Source organism: Rhinopithecus roxellana, chromosome 7, assembly GCF_007565055.1.
Source record: "Rhinopithecus roxellana isolate Shanxi Qingling chromosome 7, ASM756505v1, whole genome shotgun sequence".
In the NCBI taxonomy this organism is placed as follows: Eukaryota; Metazoa; Chordata; class Mammalia; order Primates; family Cercopithecidae; genus Rhinopithecus; species Rhinopithecus roxellana.
Genome location: NC_044555.1, coordinates 71,864,943 through 71,877,958, shown reverse-complemented (window position 1 = coordinate 71,877,958; position 13,016 = coordinate 71,864,943).

Sequence of the window (13,016 nt, the reverse complement as noted above, 5' to 3'; positions counted from 1 at the left end):
CTACAGATCTTCAATTGAAGAGGAGGTAAAATCCCAATCCTTCCTTTTAGAAGAGAGGATTTATGTGCATCATTATTTCACTGTAAAAGGCTCATTGAAAAACATCTGATATGTGGAGGGGAAACTTAGTCCAAGTTATTCAAAGCATGAAAAATTGATTTCAATGTTGGAAGTGAACAATGCTTAAAGGGACAGAATGAATCACTTAAATCTCCAAGTCTCTTTCCAAAATATAAATATACATGTGTGTATACACACACACACACACACACACACACACACACATATATATGTTGGAATTTAACATTCCAACCGATCTTAAGGAATATACTTGATATCCTGGAGTATACTTGATTTCCATGTTCAGATGATTTAACATTTTTTCTCCAGCAATTTGAATCATTTGGAAAAGCATTGTCTGTGACTTATAGAAAACAGCTAAATGGGTTTGAGTCATCCCAAGACCGACTGGGTCCATCAAAGACATGTTATGGTCTTTTTCAAAGAGATGCTCACTCTTAACAAGAAATTATGTAGTCTATTTCCTGAGTTCATTCATTTTGATTTGATTAAGAATATAATTGTTTTGCCCGCAAATTCAGGGTAAATCATTTGTGTGCCTGCTGAATAAATAAATGAGTGTGTGCACCCCTGGGAGAACCTGGAGGGAGAGGAACAAAAGCACAAAAGTAGAAAAGTGGAGACTGATGGAAGAGCAGGAGGAGGTAGTTGGTAGAGGAAGAGGCAGAGAGTTGAACCACATGATCACTCAGCCCCACTGTCATTTCCATTTCCCTGTGGCACAGATTCCCCAGGAGGGGGCTGTAGGATTAAGACGTTTATTTTCCCCTCTTTGCCTCTGTCATTTGAAAAAAAATAAAAGTACATCTTCACTAAAATCACGTTTAGACCTTTGCTTTGTGTATTCTGGAAAGGAGATAAAAGAAGCAGCTTTGGTAATTCGTAGTTGACAACGTCATCCCATTTGGGAGAGCAATCACATAATTAAAATACGAATTTCACCTAGTCTTTAGAAAGGGAAAGGGGGATTTTGGAGGGGCTAGAACGTATTGTATTGTTTTGTTTTGTTTAAAATAGAAAACGTTTGCTTTGGAGATGTTCTTTTCATTTCCCTCCCAGCCAACCACACTAACTACCTCCCCATGTTTTGTTCCAAAAGATCCCACTGCTTTGGAATAGATGCCATTCCATACTAGAAGTAAGGATACACATATTTGGGGTTAACCAGTTTTGCCCTTGCTTTTGTAACATGTCCATCTTGGTGCGTTCCTTTTTATTCACCTCTACCACCCTGACCTCTATTACGAAATCATTTTTTTTTTCAACTGCCAGTTGCTATGGTTTATGAATATCATATTAAAGTCATTTTTTTCAGTCAACGTCCCAGAAACAAACTCTTCACCCTTCATTGCACCTGCCAGCACATGACCACAGAGTGATCTGAGCTTTAGCTTCCGAGGACAAGGATGCAGGATAAGTTCAGCCTGCCCCTTCTGCAGCTTTTCTTAACAAGAACCAACGTAGCACGGAACATTTCAAATCTGTACATTTTACACTTCGTGGCACGGCCCATTTGTCATCTAGAAAGATACTTGGCCACCTCCGAGCATGCACAAGGAAAAGGCAGCCAGGACCTGCTCCTCTGGCCCTGATTAGCCGGCACCCATAAGTAACTCCCACTGCTGAATCAAGCCGTCATTATTCATCTGGCTGAGTACTGTGGAGAATCCATTAATCCATTATTTGTGGTTCAATATATGCTTTCTAAATCAGACCATCTACAAACCTAATATGTTTCTTTGCAATTTGGTTGTAAGTGTTGGTCTTGCTTTGTGGATAAGGAGATTCTGCAAAGTATTTGACATCTCAGTTGGATGCATTTTAAGGACAGGTAAGACAGAAAGAGGAGGGAAAGGGAAACCATGCTGGTTAGCCCCCTTTAAATGTTTTTATTGCCAGTAGGCATGCAGAACTTTCTCAGGTTTTTGTTTGTCTGTTTATCAAATGAATCTTCCCTAACAGGCTACTCTATCACAGGGGCAATTACTTGTATGTATGCATGGGGTTTGATACAGACATATCTTCCTTCTCATCATACTGTGATTGGAAAGAAACGCCAAAGACAGTAACCACAGAGAAAATGGAAGGATGTCATTTTGACTTTTATTTGCCATTTTGCCTTCTTGCCTCAAACATAGAGCTCCCTTTGTGTCTCAAGTTTTCTATGTTTTACTACAACCCACACCCAGCAACTGAATCTCTACTTTCTGGTAAGAAAACACCATGACAGGTTGCAGTTTTTCATCGAGGTGATGGGAGTGAACGCTCATCTTACTTTTCTAGATTTCTGCCTTTTTGTCCTCAAGTTTTATTGTTTTGACATCCGTGAAGCACACTGCCTCAAAAACTAAGAAACAATCTTTTTATTGTGGTGATTTTGGGGTAAAAATGTAGAAGACAGGAAGACTGGAATCCAGTGCCAGTGGAATTTGACCCTTGTCCTGCTATTAAGTAGGGAAGTTAGAGAAGTTAGAAAAGTAGATCTTACCTTAGGGAAGATCATATGACCGCTTTGAGATTCATTCTGAACTTCTGAAAAATGGGGATAATAGTACCTATTTTATAGCAGATCGCCCTAATGGTGTACCAGGGTACACAGACTGGGCTCAATAACCTCACCCATTTATCCCAGTGCACAAGGCAAATATGAGCTGTGTGTGTGTGTGTGTGTGTGTGTGCACGCGTGTGTGTGTACATGCAACATTACATGTTAAGGATGGGTAGCCTTGACTTTGAAGGTTATTGCAGGAACCAGAAGTCATGAATGCAATTGACAATGTTAAACTATACCTGTGCTCCAGGAAAACAGTAACGATGAAGAAACACCCCCTCTACCTTTTTGGCGTGTTCTGAGAAACCGGTTACTGCAAAAGCCACCCTTCCCCTTATGCCTTAGAGAAGATTCATGGATGCCCTCCCACTTTTATTTTCACTTACGACAAAGACATACACAAACCCTTCAAATTCCTATTTTTTGCCTCATAAAATGTTAGCTAAACTACTGCTCCCCATAGATGCATCAGAATGCAATGCTCATTCATGGGATTGGACCCAGTTCATTTACATTTCTCTACTTTGCCCAGAGGATCCTGAACTTTGACCCAATCTCAGTTTGAGCCAGGACACAGACCCTCTTCAGGGCCTCTCCTGAGAATTAACTGACCTTACCACAAGGAAGACATTGTCTGGTCCAATTATGCCACCCACTCACCCACGTCTAGTCCTTTCCAGTGGTTTGTCTCTAAATTCCTTTCTGCCTGACCTTTGACAGGCTTCAAGATCTTACTCTCTGTGCAACTCTGCATGCCAATACTCCCCCTCCCATTATTAGAATAGTACCCCTCTTTATTGCAATAATCTTTTTGATTAAAGTTTTCTTTTCCTACATCTAGATGTGTTTTTACCTGACACAACACAATGAGTGCTTGTGTGTTTAGTACCACAACCTACATGTTAGATAGCTTTGAATATTACAATTTTCCTTATTTGCAATCAAACACATGAGGTATGCAATTTGAAGCCCTGCCTGCTGCCCACATACTGCATTTTGAGTGAGTCTGTTTGCACTACTCCTTATATCATGGTGACCTTTGGTTTTGATTGTGCGAGTGTTAGTTCACCTGACTCAAAAGAAAGCATGTGCTTGCACCTTGCATAACCATGCTACCTTGCATTTATATCTTTCAGGGCATCAGAAAAGGAATAAGGACATACGAGTGGAACGTGACATCCCTGTTTTTGAGGAGGTTACTGTCTAGATACGGTGGTGGTGGTGACCCACATGAATGGAAGGACAGGAAACAATATAAAAACCACATCACTGAGTTCTTAACTTTGTCTTCCAACTAAGAAGAGAGTGATTAACATGACCAAACAGCTCACAAAAGACCACAAACAACTCCCAGTGCAGTTGGACAATGAGGGAGGCTGGATTCTCCTTGAGGGTGTAAACCAAAAAGTATCTGACACAGGTCTCGATCAACTTAGAAATTTATTTTGCCAAGAAGAAAGACATGTCCAGAAGAGATCAACACGAATCACAGAAATGCTGTGTGGTCTGTGCCTTTCTCCAAAGATCATTTTGAGGGCTTCAATATTTAAAGGGGAAATGTGGGCTAGAGGGGAAGGAGGGAGGGTATGGTCATATTACCCAATCTACAGGTTGCAAGAGAAAAGGAGCAGATAGAGGAATAGTCAACTGTGTATTCCTTTTCAACTCAGTAAATGGGTACTTTATGTAAGATACAGAGAACATAGAGCAGCCACCTGTGGTGATATTTAACCTTTTATCTATAGCTATCTGCTTAGGAACAAAGGGAAAAGGCCATTTCTTGCACGACTCAGCTTTTAGCTTAATTTTTTTGTTTTGTTTTTCTTTTGCATAGCAAATTGGGGTCCTGAGTTTTTATTTTCCTTTCACAAGGGAAATTCTTGGTTCCTGGAGTGGAAGCTGCCTATGAAATTGGAGAGTGGGAATGAGCTGGGAGCCACAGGTATGATCTAGAAACAGGAGGATGATCTGTGATCCATGTCTTTTTGTCTCTGCCCTCTGATGCCTAGACATCCTGCAGCAAAAGCTTGGCCCCTTATTCACAGAGCTGAATGCACACCTGAAAAGGAGTCCAGAAAAAAGTAGAGCAGCTTCAGGTCCCGTGGCTACCCCCATGCAAAGGAGGTGAGGCCACAGGTAAGAGCCAACAGACCTGAGCTACCAAAGCTCTCATTTGTTTCCCCAGTCTTGAGTGCAAAAAAGCAATATGGCTGCAGCTTCATTTTTGCCCTGATGTTGTTACAGAACTGAACTGGGGTCTGCTCGCCTGGCACAGCAAAGCCAAGCACTAACATTAGGATGGCAGCGAGAGGAAGTGAAGCACTTCTTTGCAAGCACCAAGCAAAGAGAGTTGGGCAGTTCATGCCTAAGATCCCACCTGCCCGGTGGCTTGCAGATAAGGGTTTGTAAACACAGCGGTAAATTTCAGGAAAGTAGAAGCTACAGGCAAAATCTTAAATCAATACAAGGAGGTTATACATTGCTTTTGCCCTAAAAGGAAGGCTATCTTGATGCAGGAGACTCACAGGTCATAGGTAGATTCAAAGATTATCTGATTTGCCATTAGCTAAGAGAAAGAAGTTTTGTTTAAAACTTGGGGTCAGCAGAAAAGAATGTTAGCTCTGACTCATGGACATGACTTCCTCCAGCCCCCTGAGGAAGACATTTAAAATAAAGAATGGTGGTTAGAGCACCGTCCTCAGTTGCCCCTTAACTGAGGTCTGCATGCCAGTGAATGCATTTTGTGAGGGTCTAGGTTTCTGAAAAACAACTCAAGGACTTATATTAAGATATTATCTTTAGTTGCTATAGGTAACCTAGTATCTCCCGGCTCTAGCTTCTTTGTCTGTTGTTTTAAAGTACCATTACCTTCTTGGATATCAAGTTGCTCATTTACTTTTCAAGTCTAGCCAAGTGCCTGGAATTTCCCTTGAAGGAACTCGAGATTTTTCTTGACTTTCATAAGGCCCTTAAGAGGGGGTCCCGGCTTCATCACAAAACCAGGATAAAAATGGCTTTTGTGGGACACAAAAGATAGAAACACACAGGTGAGAGGATTCTAGGAAAAGTAATTTAGTCTAGGCAGGTTGACACATTACAAAATCACAAGGCTGAAATCTTCTCCTTAAATGAGTAATTTGACATTAGGCAATGTGTTTTAAAATGGGTCTTTTTGAGAGATTTACTTTATATATTTATGCCATTATGGAGAATAACAGTGAAAATTCTAAGCTGGATGTTAATTAAAACAAAAAAATGAAAATGTCAAAAACTCAGTTATGCAGGTGAGGTTATCTCTTTTCAATGGCAGCATGAGAAATTAGTGTCCTACATCTACTTTTTTGAAATAACAGTCCCTGGTGCCTTCAGGGATGTGTGTTGGTCACAACAAATGCGACAGAATACAATACCAATGTGGGAAGATGACAGAAAGATCCTGGAAACCTCAACCCCACTTCATTCTTCAAGATCCAGCTCAAAAAGCTCTCTGAATAACTCAGAAAAGCTAAGCTGACTACTCCTGCTTTGATCATGCTGATCCCTTGCTCAGAATTATAGGATAGTCCAGGGGATCACCAAAAGAGATCACCAAACTTTCTATATGAAAAACCAAATACTACAAACTTCTGTCTTTGCCGGTCACGTGGTCTCTGACTCAACTGCCCAACTTTGCCACTATAACTTGAAAGTAGCCATGGACCATATGCAAAAAAATGGGTGTGGCTCTGTTGCAATAAAACTTTATTAGTAGATGCCGATGTTTGAGTTGCACATAATTTTAATAGACCTTATTTTCTTAATATCAGTTTGAGCTTCATAGCAAAATTGAGAGGAAGATACAGAGAAATCCCATCTACCCTCTACCCCTCCACAGTCTCCCCAGCTACCAATGTCTTTCACCAGAGTGGTGCATTTGTTACAATCAATGAACCTACATAGATATATTATCATCCCCTAAAGTCCATAGTTCACATTGAGGTTCACTCTATGTTTATATTCTGTGGGTTTGGACAAATGTATGATGACTACTTCAGTATCATACAAAATGACCACCAGCCCTGAAAGTCCTCTGAGCTCCACCCTATTTCTCCCTCCTCCAAATACCTGGCAACAACGACCACTAACCTTCATCTGCAAGCTTTTGGCTTTTCCAGAATATCCTATAGGTATAACTACATAGTATGTAACCTTTTCAGATTGGTGTTTTTCACTCAGTGCTATGCATTTCAATTTTCTCCATGTCTTTTCATGGCTTGATAATTTATTTCTTTTCAGTGCTGAGTAATATTCCATTTTCTGGATGTACCATGGTTTATTTATCCATTTGGCTACTGAAGGGCAACGTCTTGGTTGTTTCCAAGCTTTGGCAATGATGAATAAGGTTGCTACAAACATCCATGTGCAGGTTTTTGTGTGGAGATACATAAGTTTTCAACTCCTTAGCAGAAATACCAAGGAGTGCAATTGCTGGATCATATGGTAACAGTAGTCTGATATACTGTGCATGTCACAAAATAGTATTCTTTTGATTTTTTTCCCAATTATTTAAACATGTAAAAAATTATTTTACCTATCACACAAAATAAGCATAAAATGAATTATGGCCTGCAGTTAGAGTGTGTGCACATCTGGTCAACACTATGATGTAATGTTAATACTTTTTTTTTTTTTTGAGAGGAAGTCTCGCTCTGTCACCCAGGCTGGAGTGCAGTGGTGCGATCTCGGCTTAATGCAAGCTCCGCCTCTCAGGTTCATGCCATTCTCCTGCCTCGACCTCCCTAGTAGCTGGGACTACAGGTGCCTACCATCAGGCTGGGCTAATTCTTTTGTATTTTTAGTAAAGATGGGGTTTCACCATGTTAGCCAGGATGGTTTTGATCTCCTGACCTCATGATCCGCCTGCCTCAGCCTCCAAAAGTGCTGAGATTACAGGCGTGAGCCACCGCACCCAGCCGTGTTAATACTTTTTAAAGTGTGTATTTCCCTAATTACTTTAATCCTCTTGAGAATAAGGATTGGGTCTTATTCATCTTTTTTCAAATAAAAGCAAAGCAAGTTTAGAGCAACAGAGTACAGGAAAATGACTGTTCCATGGGCAGCCGGGGTACCCCCATAGACAGAACAGCCCATATTCATCTTTACACCACGAACAGTTAGCATAGTGACAGACATAATTACCAATAGAAAGACTAAAATATAAAATGAAACTTCTGCACTTTCATCAGTGATAACCACTGGAAAAAATGACCCTGACTCAAAGAAACAATCCACAAATTTTTTCTACAACAATGTTGGAGATTTCTGCACCACCGAAAACCAAATACATCTACACTGTAATACCAATTGCTTAAAGGGATATTTGGTATTGAATTTTAGAAGTCTCCCAATAATAAATAAATTTCCTCAAATGCGTCTCCATTACGCACTGAAAATGCCAGAGCCCCAGAAGATTCCATAAAGTTTGTCAAACTGAAGCCACTGAACGAATGGAAACCAAGGTGGGGTTTGATGTCCTACTTTGACAGTTGTCTTACAGACTTGTTTGTGAGCATGCACAGTAGTTTAGAAAGAAGCACATTGAGTTTTGGAGGTCTGATGCAAATTAATTAATTAATTCAGCCTACAGCAACAACATCTATATCAAAGGACTGCAGTGGTGCCAGAATCATCAATATTTAAAACACGAGTTTCCATTTCATTTTATTTTTAGAGCATCGCTTTCAAGAATGTATTCAATGCCCTAATAATCTATGCTAATTTTCAGGTTGACATCAGGATCTTGGTATTTTTGGGCCCAAGCTAAGGGAGGGTTCACATGAATCTGCCTCTTCCATAGATTGTCGGAAAATCCCCCAAAGTCTTTTCCAAAGACTTTGATAATCAAATAGATCTTGCCAACCATGTTGGTTCCCGATCTCTCCTACAGTCTGACTGTGACCTTGCACCTGCAAACCCTAGCTTACTTCTTTTCCCCATGGGCTCACTCCTAAGTTTCCATTTTAGGCAGAAGGATTTAAGAGATTTGTCAACACTCTGAGATTCAGTCTTCTTACTGTTGGTTCCTTGGCTCCTGTTCTGATGACTTCCTGCCTTGGGAACAACATCCAAACCTGAAGACTGCTCTCTTTGCTCTATATCTGAAGATTTAGTGTTTTGCTCAAGCCTTGTCTGATCCTAGCACCCTAATCTTATCAGGGTAGTGGTCCTGCTTTGGTCTCACCAGATTCCTCCTCAGAAGGGAACTCGGTTCTTGGACATGACCTATTACACATGGCTCCATTAACTCTCAACACACATTGCAGCAACAAGGTGTCCTCTTGAGTGTGTGAAGCATGGTTGTTGCAGACTCTCCTATTGTCTTCCAAGAGAAAGGCTCTTGGAAGCTTATTTATACTGATGTACTGCTTCAGACTTCCCATCTCCTCCCAGCTAGGCAGCTGGGTTGCACCTTCCTGGTCCTCCAAGGTGGGAAGGGTCTAGCTCCATGCCTTAGTTCTTGCTGCCTCTGGTTGGTCAACTTCGAGAAGCTAGAGCATCCAGGTTCAATAAATAGCAATGCTCACTCGGTGACAAAGTGTGCCTGGAGGTTTTAGATTTAGGGTACATGTTTATAACATTGCTACATAAATTTCCAAAACATTATCTCAGTTGGTGATTAGTAGGTGTAATGAGTTGAATTGTGTCACCTACATATTCAAATCCTAACCTTCAGCACCTGTAAATATTATGACTCTTTTTGGAAGTAGGGACTTTGCAGATGTAAGCATATTAACAGGAGGTCATATTGGATTAGGGTTGACCCCAACACAACAACCGCAGTTTTTTTTGATAAATTAGAAGAAGGTTTTGTTTTGTTTGTGACTGAGTCTCACTCTGGTGCCCAGGCTGGAGTGCAGTGGCATGATCTCAGTTCACTGCAACCTCCGCCTCCCAGGTTCAAGTGATTATCCTGTCTCGGCCTCCCGCTGGTACTACAGGCATGCACCATCATGCCTAACTATTTTTTATTTATTTATTTATTTTTTGAGACAGTGTCTTACTCTGTCGCCCAGGCTGGAGTGCAATGGCACGATCTCTGCTCACTGCAACCTCTGCCTCCCGGGTTCAAGCAATTCACCCTGCCTCAGCCTCCCAAGTAGCTGGGATTACAGGCACACACCACCACACCTGGCTAATTTTTGTATTTTTAGTAGAGATGAGATTTCACCATGTTGGCCAGGTTGATCTCGAATTCCTGACCTCAGGTGATCTGCCTTCCTTGGTCCCCCAAAGAAGGCACTCCCCCAAAGTGCCCCACCCCCCTTTTTTTTTTTTTTTTTTTAGTATGGTTTAGTAGAGACGAGGTTTTGCCATGTTGGCCAGGCTGTCCTCGAACTCCTGACCTCAGGTGATCCACCTGCCTCGGCCTCCCAAAGTGCTGGGATTATGGGCGTGAGCCACCCTGCCTGGCCTTAGAGGAAGGTTTGAATATAGAAACACACCAAAAGAGCCCCAACGGGTTAGAGAATGCGTGATGCATCTACAAGACAAAGAATGCCAAGCGTTTCCAGCCACCACCAGAAGCTAAGAGAGGGGGAAGGAACGGATTCTCCCTCAGAGCCTCCAGAGGGAACCAACTCTGGAAACACCTTCATTTCCAACTTCTGAGCTTTAGGGCTGGGAGAGTATAAATATCCATTGTTTTAAGCAAATGGTATTTTTTTTTTAACAGTAGCCAGAAGAAACTAATAGATTAGAGTAAAGGATGATTAAATGAGGTAGCTCTGGAGAAAGAATAATCATTTTATTCCCAATACATTCAGTTAGAAAAGCTTGATTCTGCAATGCTGGGCAATGTGGTTTAAACTTCAGGTTTCTCCTTTCTCTTAATTGTAGGTTTTTGTGATGGTTAATATTGTGTCAATTTGCTTGGATCGAAGGATGCAAAGTATTGTTCCTGGATGTGTCTGTGAGGGTGTTGCCAAAGGAGGCTGACATTTGAGTCAGTGGACTGGGGGAGGGAGACTCAACCTCAATCTCAGTGGGCACCATCCAATCAGCTACCAACATGTTTAGAATACAGCAGGTAAAGGAACGTGGAAGGACTAGAATGTCTGAGTCTTCCAACCTCCATCTTCCTCCTGTGCTGCATGTTTCCTGCCCTCGAACATCAGGCTCCAAGTTCTTCAGCTTTTGGACTCTTGGACTTACACCAGTGGTTTGCCAGGGGCTCTTGGGCCTTCGGCTACAGACTGAGGGCTTCACTGTCAGCCTCCCTACTTTTGAGGTTTTGGGACTCGGACTGGCTTCCTTTCTCCTTGGCTTGCAGATGGCCTGTTGTAGGAACTCACCTTAAGATTGTGTGTGTGAGTCAATACTCCTTAGTAAACTCCCCTTTATATATACATCTATCCTATTCATTTTGTCCCTCTAGAGAACCCTAATACAGTTTAGTCTTCCTAATTTAAGAAAATGAAGAAACTATTTATGCTTTTGCCTTGAGTTATCATCCAGCCTAATGGCTTCCAGAAGCATCTTTATGTGCTGACCTCCAAATTTACATCTCGGGTTTGTTCCCCTCACCAAGCTGCAGAAACATGTATTCAACTGCCTTCCAGTAAATGTTGTTTATGAGCAGTGAATGTAGGTCGTAATTCTTATAAGCATTTTATAAATTACCTCATGCCAGTCCTTAGAGGTACACATTGTTACTTCCTTCCCACTTTCGAGATAAAGAAACAGAGGCACAGAATGGTTACATTCTTGTCCAAGTTCATACCGCAGTAAATGAAGTATCACGAAGTAAATTGATGTAAGATGGACATCAGTCACGCTCCCTGTACCTGCACCAGACAAGCGTAGTTTAACATTAATTTAATTTATTTAATTTAACTAATATTAACTAAGCAGCAGAGTTGCATTATGACTCAGTCTGTGGACTCTTGACTCAATAGCTCAACATTTCCTTTTTTTAAAGAAAATTTTTTTTAGAGATGAGGGTCTCACTCTGTTATCCAGGCTTGAGTGCAGTGGTACAATCACAGCTCACTGCAGCTTCCACCTCATGGGCTCAAGCAATCCTTCTGCCTCAGCCTTTTGAATAGCTAGGACTAGAGGTGTGCACCACCATGCCCGGCTAATTATTTTCTTTATTTTTGTAGAAATAGAGTCTTGCTATGTTGCCCAGGTTGGTCTCCCACTCCTGTCCTCAAATTTTCCTCATGCCTCATCCTCCCAAAACTCTGAGATTATAGGCATCAGCCACCACTGCACCCGGCTGAAAACTTAACATTTCTATTGGTCAGTTTTCCATACTTGGTAGAGAGGTACCGATTCTCCATTTATATGAAGTGGAGAAGCTCATTACACCCACTTCATAATGTTGCCTCAAAGATTAAATATCTGGCATGCATCAACAGCATAATAAGTGTTATCATGGCTGCTATTATTATCATTTGGAAGACATTAATAAAAATCACAATAATTATACTTATTATGGTTTTTTTAGTATGATGTGTACAGGGAATGCTCATTATCTGCAGAGGACAAAAAGCATTCTAGGGTGTAGTCTTGATTCATAATAATAATCACAGAACTGTATTGTGGACAACAAGACAAAATGATTTCCAACCCCTTCCCATTGTTGATGCTGGGGGTTTATCATGAAAGAGAAAGAGTCAAAGGGGAGGGGTCTGCAGAGAGAAGGGGACCTGAGAAGCCACAGAAACAGTATTGAGGGCTGATCTTAGAAGAGAGTCCAGAAGGTTCCTGAATAGATAGACTTAAAGTACATATTAAAGAAAGAACATGGCCAGGCATGGTGGCCCACCCCTGTAATCCCTGTGCTTTGGGAGGCTGAAATGGAGGGTCACTTGGGTCCAGGATTTCAAGGTTAGCCTGGGTAACACAGCAAGACCCCATCTCTACAAGGGGCAGGCACCTTTAGTTCCAGCTACTCAGCTGAGGTGAGAGGATCGCTTGAGCCCAGGAGATTGAGACAAGAGTTAGAGGACACCCTGGACAACATAGTGAGGTGCCTTATCTACAAGGCGGCAGGCAACATTAGTCCCAGCTACTCGGGAGGCTGAGGTGGGAGGATCACTTGAGCCCAGGAGTTCAAGGTTGCATTGAACTACAACTGCACCACTGAACTCGGAGTGAGACACTGTCTCTAAAAATAAAAAAGAAAGAAAGGAAAGAACATACCAGGAGAAACCATGGTGAGAAGGACCTGCCTCTGTAAGTTGAGACTAAACAGGTAAGGTCCCTGGAAGGTCTAGATCCCAACTTGTAGGTGCTATAAAAGTTACAGTGTTAGGTTTTTGTGCTGAATTTTCCAACAAGATCTAGGGCTATGTGCATCTGTAGACCTTTAAACATCAGCTGCATCTAAATGGTGAGGCAC